Source organism: Diabrotica virgifera, chromosome 2 (genome assembly GCF_917563875.1).
Source record: "Diabrotica virgifera virgifera chromosome 2, PGI_DIABVI_V3a".
Classification (NCBI taxonomy): domain Eukaryota; kingdom Metazoa; phylum Arthropoda; class Insecta; order Coleoptera; family Chrysomelidae; genus Diabrotica; species Diabrotica virgifera.
In genome coordinates this window covers 193,076,088-193,085,471 of record NC_065444.1, presented here as the reverse complement: position 1 = coordinate 193,085,471, position 9,384 = coordinate 193,076,088, and the positions used below count along the sequence as shown (strand labels likewise).

Here is a 9,384-nt window from a genome sequence, read left to right as displayed (position 1 = left end):
TTTTGCTTTTGCGATATTCAGACGCAGTCTATATTCAATAACAGGTTGTGATATTCCTGCTAGCCAGATGTTGAAGTTCTTCGTAACTATTTGCAATTAAAACCGTGTCATTACCGTAGCTCAAATGATCAGTATTCAGTCCATTAATTTGGATACCACATTGAACACTATACAATGTTTTACCAAAAGCCAACTCTTAATAGATGATGTTAAATATTAGTGGGGAAAAATGCAGTCCTGTCTTAGTCTTTTTCATATTTGAAGATCTTCAGAACTATCTCGACCAATACTGATGTGTGTACGTTAATTCCATTTAAATATTTTCAATGTTACGTAGGTCATTATCATTAGCTGAAAAATGGCTATAATTTCAGTATACCTTACTCGGTCAAAGACCTTCTCAAAGTCAATATAACTCATATAATCTGGATGTTCAACATCTCTGCATCTGTTTAACATATCTTGAATACTAAGCAGTACTTATTTGTTGTTTCGTTAAGTTGTTCGTCTATTTGTTGGTACATCCTGGAGTGACACATTCAATGAAATATTTTTATAGCATGGTACATCAATCTGATGGTTCGGTAGTCAATACATAAGAGATAATCAGTTGGCTGTCTCTATTAACGATATTATTTGTGTGTTTTTCATATACTGACCCGTTACTTGTTTTATTTTTTTATACCTTCATTATCATTAAATAATTTTTCTCTATAACTTTTAAATTTTCAAAAATTTCTTTTAGAAGCCTCTTTCTGTTGTAGCCCGTATTCTCGTGCTTATGTCCTTATTAGTTCGTTGACATATTGTAACGGTCACGTTTCGAAAGTAGCTCTTTAATAATTATTATTATTATTTTCCCTCGGTCTCTCATTTAAATTCTCGTATAGGACCACTGAGGTGACGTCATACCTCGGTGATGGAACGTACTCCACCTATCGAGAATTATTCGGGTTCTGAGAGAATTTGACGTTTACCTTGGCGGAGAAACGCCTCTCGTTCTTTACTTGACTGTGAGCTGTGGTGTCGAATAAATATACCATATAGAATGGCGGATGATTTCCTCCAACTTATTTTATCACATAAGAAATTTAACGTAAAGTAAAAAGTTACCACCAGGGATTGTCTGGAGTGAGGAGACATGTGGGTGACAACTCCTGTTGGAGTATAAATAGGAATCATTCGGTGAGATCTACTTTTTCATAGTAATTTTTTTTGTATAGCCTTGGTTTTTGTGATGGAACCTTTGAGATATTAGGTTCATTGTTAAATTTCTTAGTCAACTCATTATTTGGATTTTATGTAGATTATTTCGATTATTGAATATTCATTCAAGGAAAATTATATATTAATATATTTTTTGGTTAGACATAACCAAACATATGCAATTCTCAATTAATATTAGAAATAATTATCATTTCTCTGTAGGTTTTAAATTATTCAACATCCAATATTTTATAAATTCAATATATTTTTACAGATATTTCCTCAAATAAATCATTTCAATGTCATTTGTCCATGTATTCACACTCAAAACAGTTCAAGGTTACCTGAGATTGGTTTTTGTTCCAGTTTTAATGGTCCGTTTTTCTATACTATTGCTTCTAAAAAGTTCCTCAATTATTTCTTCTTCCCTTTACTTTTTGCTCATGTTTAAAATGAGAAATAAAACTGGGAATGTTTTTTAGCCATTTGGGAGAAACCCTACCATGAAGTCATAGACCTTATTTGACCACCTAGAGAAACCACTACAGCCACAGTCAAGTCATCATGGGAATACGTCTTTTTGGGAACAAGCTATGGGAGCGTTCCAGCTCAATTTTCGTCTTGGCACCTGGGCCTACAGGAGTCATGGGGTCGCACCATCCTGGTGCATCATTTTCTAGGATGTAACCGCAACCTCGTTTGGGAACATTTAGTGAGGTGTTTTAGTAACTATTGGTTTTTTTTATATTTCAGACTATCTGTTAAATACACTATGTTTTTTTTCCAGATTTAGGTTACCTCTGGTTTTTTTTTGACATATTTGTATATTAGATTATTTGGTTCCCAAACTTTGTATCTACGGTAACTTCTTGTGCACAGGAATAAGCCTAGAGAAAATTAGGTTTTTAATACTTTATTATTGCTTTGATATTGGTTTATGTAATTCGGGTAAATTTATTTTGTAATATTACTAGCTTGTTTCCCAAATATTTTACTGTTATTCGCTTTATTCCGTTTGTTCGGTTAATTTAGGTCATCGTCGGTATTTATCTCAACTTCATTTCTACTTTATTCATTGTATATCTAACTTTGCTTAATTCATTTAGTATTTTCCCTTAGTTAGGCTCATGCCTATTTACATATATTTATTTATATTACTTTTAATATTCATCGGTTTTTCTTTAGTTGTACGTAGCAGGCGTACTATAACCATTTGGTAGAAGACTTATGTAATTTTGTACCCTATATGTTAGTGAAAGGTATTTATACCTGTAATTTTGTAACAGGTAACATTGTTGTTATCTTAGGTTGAACATAACTTTTGCAAACTTTTGTCATGTTAGAGTCACATAATATGAACTTGTTTAACTCAGAGATTGTTAAAAATCTGGTAGTTCATTTTAATAAATGTTTATTTATTTTGTATATCATTTATTTTTTTATTACTCCTTTATGTTCATTATTACAGGTTTAATATATTTAATATTGGAAAGCAGTGTAAGATACCTGGGAAAATGATCGAAGATCATTTTCATGGCGCCCATGATTAGTTAGTTTTATTTATTTTGTTCGTTTTTAGTCATTATTCATCTCCATTCATTTTCAGTACATTATTCTTATTTTATTATTTCATCTTTTAGTCATCATTACTATCTATATAGAGCTACTGTTCTTCGACAGGCATGCAAACGAGCCGTATCCATCCTTGAGTGTCAAGTGGTTTTCTTGCATCTCTTGCTAGCCAACTCTATTCAGTTTGCTTCTGTCTCTTCCCACTTCTACTTCTATCCCTTATAATCCCCCTTTCTTCAGTACTACTGCACTGAAAAGTAGTATTTTTTATTTTCTTACTTCGGCTTCAACCTAGAAGCCACCAACCCTTTTCTTTACACATCCCACTCTCTCTTCCTTTTTATTACTTAGTCTTTTTTTTTCCTTACTTCTGTTGGAGTATATCTTTCTTTTTACTTTCACTCCAACAGAAGTTTTCTCATTTTTGTTACAATATTTCAACTTTTTTATTCTTAAATTTACATCTTTTGTCTATTAGATTCAAAATATCAATGTTCATCCATTTTTAAATTTTTCCATTGCTATAATTTTGCAGTTAAACTACATGCTTATAATCGTTTTGATTACTTCCATAGTTTGAAATACTTCCATCACTTGATATAAATTTAATACACTTAATTAACAGACTGAAATCTTTAACCTCAAATTTCTTTTTCTCCTTTACATTTAAAAAGAATTTGAATTTTTGTTTTGGGGATAATTTGCCAATTGAATTATTTTGAGCCTTCAGTCATTTTTAAAATGTATACGTAGATACATTACTATAAAAACAAAGTTTATATGTACAGTCATTTAAAAACATTTAAAAACATTTAAATGTCAGACAGTCTTTTATACATTGCTCAATTTTTGAATTTAAAGTTTTCTCAAATTTCACATGTTAAATCTGTACCATCCGTGAATAAGTGGATAAGTCAAATCTTAAATTTTTTATTCTCCAAAACTAATAAAATGTTTAAAATGTCCATACCGAAATATTTGCATTTTTGAGTTATCTACTTATTCACAGATGGTACAGACCGTGAATAAGTGGATAAGTCAAATCTTAAATTTTTATTCTTCAAACCTAATAAAATGTTTAAAATGGCCATACCGAAAAATTGCATTTTTGAGTTATCGACTTATTCACAGATGGTACAGAAATATTATATCGCAACTCCGCTCAAGGAGTATCATACTCGTAAGTAAAAAAAGCAAAGTATCGAGAAAACGACGTTTAAGTTTGTCCTACAACATTTTCGGGTTTAATTCAAAACTGTTTAAATTAGAATAATAACTATTTTAGTCAGTTACAATAGTGTTTGCAGCTCTATAAAATAGCGTATTAAGTATATTAAACATATAACAAAAATTTTTTAGTTGTGACACTATACAGATAAAACAACGAAATATTTACGAAATATTATTTATCAAAAGTGACACTTAGAACAGAATATAATATTATTAATATTAATTATTATCTAGTTAACATACTTTTTAATTATATAACTTTAAATACAAGTAAAAATATTAAACAAAAACTACTGCAAAAAGAACGATAAATAAGTGATAAATGTGTCACTTTTCTTGAGCACATACGCAGAATGTTTTGAATAAAGTAATGATATTCGTTGGGTTAGAAGTACACTGTTACAAGCCGAAAAGTTGTAATTTTCAGGAGCACGTTTTAAAATTTTAATGTGCTAGTTTTCATTATAATTTTGGCAAGGTAAAAAAATAAGAGGTAAAATCTTTTACAATATTAAAGAGTCCATTATTATCATTTAAATATAAATATAAATTCCTTTCTTGTTCTCACCTTTCTACCTGTAATTAGCATTTGTAAGAGTTTTGCACAAAATTTAATAAAATGTTACTGTATTGCTCATAATAATTCTATATAACCGCACATATCCTGTAAGGAATACTTACCTAAAACGAAATGTAACTGTCTTGCATTAAATATTAAACACAAAATCCCAAAAAAAAAAATTCGTTCCTTTTTTAACTTGTAACACTGTTCTCCAAAAAACACGTGGTAACTTCCACAACAACTGAAACAAAACTATATTGCGACGCTCTTTCATAAAATGTAATGCATGAGTTTGAGGAAGTCAAACTGTTATAAGTCGCCATCTAGCGCTAATTACATGAGTGCAACTTCTGACAATTTTTCCCATAATAAAGCTTAACATTTAGAATTGGTTAGAGGATAAACCTCAAAAATGGCAATTTTTGAGTTGTGACGTTCTTCTTCCAAACCAACGTTATACTATCTTAACTCGACAAACGGCGCTTTATACACATCTTAGATGGACAAATCCTTTGCACAAGTCGATATGTGACGCTGTTTGTGTTCAGTGCTTCGTTGATTGTGGATAATCGTATAATGACACTAGTGTCATCTAACGATAAATACTTAACCCATAGACGTGACACTTTGTGTGATAGGAGTTGATAGTTTTATTAAATTGTTGGTGCAATAAAACCGATTTTAAAATTTTTTGAGTTATGACACTCTTTAAGCGGAGGTGTGATATGTATATTCTAAACTATGAAAAAATGTGAGCTGCCGCTTTTGTAAAAAGAACTACGTTGTAGAGAACATCAGCAGATCATGTTTCAGTCTGCTGTCAGTTAATTCAACCGGTTGCTTCTACTTCAGATGGTAGGTTCTTAACTTTACCATGTTCAAATGTCTTAATGTGTCTTTTGTGAAGGTTCCATGTGTTGTTCTAGATGTTCTTTTAAGTTTTTTATAACTATTTTTCATATAAAAATTTCAACCTCCGATTAAGGTTTTAAAACTGCATAAGGAATTTTTTCAATTCGAAAAATGGGATCCCTCTTTTTAGTAATACTTTAATATCTTTGATGTAAGTCATACGTTGTTTGAAAAACTTAAAATTAGTTGCTTTTAGCCTTCCGATCACCAACCTTTTTTTGTTACACGGATGACCAACGGGGGTAAAAAATGACCCCAAGTCAAAAATGACAATTGACAAAAGAAATAAGTTGTTTTAAGAAATAAAGTAATGTATTCGTAATTTTAATATCAGTAGTGTATCAATAAATGATAAATAAACATTAGTAAAACATATTTCAATCACAACTGAACCAAAACAGAACTCTTCATTCTGAACATAGAACTAAAATAATTGTGAAATATACCCTAATTTACGTCGCCACAGGTTTAACAAACAACTTTTTTTCAATATTGGAATGTTTCTTAAAAACAATTCCACCTAATAGACGGTATTTACTTAATATAAAATTTGAACATGGAAGGCCAAGGGAGTTCGTCTTTGACCCCAAATTCATGGAAAAATCTTTTTTCGTAAAATATAGGGAATTTTTTTAATTACTAAATATGAGGGTATCTAGAATGACATTAAAGTTAAATAAAAAAATAATGAGTTTAACGTTGGAAATATTTCTGAAATTATTAAATAAAAACATACATTGGGGTCAAAATTTACCCCCCTTGGTCATCCGAAGTTTAAGAGATATTTTATTGTAGCATTGCTTTGAAGATGATTTTATAAGATAAAAGCGCTCAGCTAAGAAATTAAAAATTTTATTCGAAAATACTTTTATTTCCTCATTCTTTAAGAGGAAACAGTAGCGATCAACAGGTAGCAACAAACGCGTTCCAAGATTGCGGCTCTAATTTTGAATATTTTTTCGAGATATTTGGCACACATATTCGTAATATAATAAAGAATGGCGCTACAGAGCCCAATTTCAGAAATATGTTAGTATGTGGAAATTACTCTACAACTAAATAGAATATTGAAAAAAGGAGCCTGTACCGCCATTAAGAAAGACAAAAAAATACACTTTCTTCAAATAAACTTTTTTATCCCATGCCTAGATTTTATGTAATCTTGGAACTACTAAAAATCGATTTTTTTATAACAAGAAATCGAACGTCACTGACTTGGCAACATTTCGCGCCTATTTGTATAAAAATTATTGTTTTTAATAGTATAAATAAACGTCAGTGTCAGTGTCGAATTACCTACGCACTGTTGCCTCAGTTTTGAAAGTTCGCAGAACTTTCGCAATATTGGACCGCGTTTGTTGCCACCTGTTGATCGCTACTGTATCACCTTAATAGATTCCTTTGCAACTAGCTTCCCCTTTCGTTTCTATCACCCAATACAAAATCTCCAATAATATTACTTTGTCTACCTTTTCCCATCTCAGCATTAAGTCATTCATCTGAATGGTAAGATCTCTATTTGGTCAGTAACAGTGTGTAAGTAGGTACATCTGCGTAGAACTTTTTAAGTTCTTTTAGTTTACTTTTCGCTGTTGGTGTATACTATTATATTAAATTTATCTTTCGGGGTTTCGCCTACAACTTAATTAACTCGTTTGGATACCCCGTGTATAATCCTAAAATTTGCTTAGCTCCTTTAAGACTATGAATCCTACACCATTACGATGATAATTGTTGTCTTCTCCTGCATAATATACTTCGTGATTATCCACATTATATTGGCCAGATCCGGGCAACCTCATTTTGCTATCTACAATATTATTTTTAGTGTACTATGAAGTCAGTATCTTCACAAATTTAATTGGTCATATTCAAGCAAATCATTCGTCATATTCAAGCATTCGTAAACCTTGAATTATTAGCTAGTAAATATTGGCAGGGATGCGTGTTGTCGCCAATTCTTTTTAATGCCTGCTCGGAAGAGATCTTGGAAAAAGCTCTTGAGGGTGAAACAGCTGGAATAAAGGTAAATGGAGTTCTCATTAACAACATTAGATATGCGGATGACACTGTCATCTTAACTGAAAATATTGGGACCTTCAGAGGCTGGTGACCAGAATAGCAGAGCTTGGACAAGAATACGGGCTAACAATGAATGTCAAGAAGACAAAGTTTATGAGAATATCGAAAACTCAAAGAAATAACGAAAATCTCTTCATAAGCGGATCCAATATCCAACGAATCGACCAATATGCATACCTTGGAACAATGATCAACTCCACAGGAGATTACTTATAGGAAATCAAAATCAGAATAGAAAAGGCTAGAGCAAATTTTAACAAAATGAAAAAAGTGCTCTGCGCAAGAGATTTGAAGTTGGGGCTAAGAGTTAGGTTAGCTAGGTGCTACGTTTTCTCGACTTTGTTTTATGGAATGGAAACTTGGATCTTGAATGCTGCATCAATGAAAAAACTACAATCATTCGCGCTGTGGGTGTACAGAAGAATTCTGAAAATATCGTGGACATAACACGTCACAAACAAAAAGGTTCTGAGAAAGATGAGTAAAGAAATGGAAATCCTAAATACCATCAAAACAAGAAAATTGGAATATCTCGGACATATTACACGTAGAGAGAGATACAGCTTGCCCCAATTGATTATGCAGGGAAAGATTCAAGTAAAGAGAAGCATAGGGAGAATTTTCAGAGCAACCGTCTCTAAAATACGAATAGCTATCATGATTGCCAACATCCGTCGCGGAGATGGCACTTAAAGAATAAGAAATATTGGCATAGGTGGTCCCTTGGTATCATATGGAGCCAGGAACAAAAACCTTGTTGTAAGATGTCAGTGTTAAAAAATGAATTGAACTAAAGAATACCACTCTGGCTTATAATACGTATTCTAATTTCTTTGCCCATGTCCCAGTTCTCATTTTGTACAGTACAACCAAGGTAGGTGGCTGACGCAACGGAGCAATTCAGTCGCGATTTTAAAATTTAGATTACTATTAATCCCCTTTACAGGTTAAAATAGTAAAATTCCGGTCAGCTCGACGTGTCAGAAGGTTAGAGAACCTTTTTCATCTAACCTGACTGCACTATAATATCGGTAATCTGCGTGGTTAGTGTTGTAATATGCTGATCAGTCAACACAAAAACAATAATCAAAGTTTGCTTAGACTTTTGACAGTAGGCATATTATCCAGCTTCCTTGTAAATTTGCCCGTAATTACTCTCTAATTTCTCCATTTGGTTTCCTGTGTAATTAAATTTAAGTTTCTCGAAACAAATTACTGAACGCTTCACTTGTGACGACACCTCTCGCAGGTAGATGACAGATGAATACGAGTGTTATGAATTCCAACAACGTTTGTGTTAATTGTTAGAACCTTTCTTTAAAATTCGAGCTGTTTGTATTTTAATGACGCGAATAACATTGCTGTTTTATTAAGAAATTTGAGGTGTTTTGTTGTTGACTACAATACAATGTTTGTTCATGTGTTTGATTTTATAAAGCAACATAACTGATATAACACGCATATTTCACTACCCAGAATATTTGTTATTCGGGAAAATATGTAATTAAGACGTGGTTCATTTTAACTTCGTAAAAGTTCGATAACTTGTATACATTCTAGTCTCTTTGTCGGTAGCAAATAATGTGGGGATACTAGTCGTGTCGCCAGTGGGGGTACAACGGCCTCCTTAATTCAGATGGACTTACCCTAGTTTTTTTATGTATTTTGACCCGTAGAACACGAATTTTTTGGGTAACAGTCGATCCGGATGTCGATAAGATTGTTATAAACAAAGACCTTGAGGAATCACATAACAGAGATTTTTCGCAAAACAAAACATTGTTTTGTATTTTTTGGGTCATTCTAAGCAAAAAATGTTT

At 32.0% G+C, this 9,384-nt stretch overlaps 1 long non-coding RNA gene across 1 annotated transcript; it reads left to right on the top strand.

The window, feature by feature from the left end:
* The first annotated feature begins 1,033 nt into the window (after positions 1–1,033).
* LOC126880689 (uncharacterized) lies at positions 1,034–2,631 on the top strand. Its single transcript, XR_007696680.1, has 2 exons — positions 1,034–1,185; positions 1,689–2,631. It is a non-coding gene; the product is annotated as an uncharacterized LOC126880689 (long non-coding RNA).
* Positions 2,632–9,384: the final 6,753 nt, after the last annotated feature.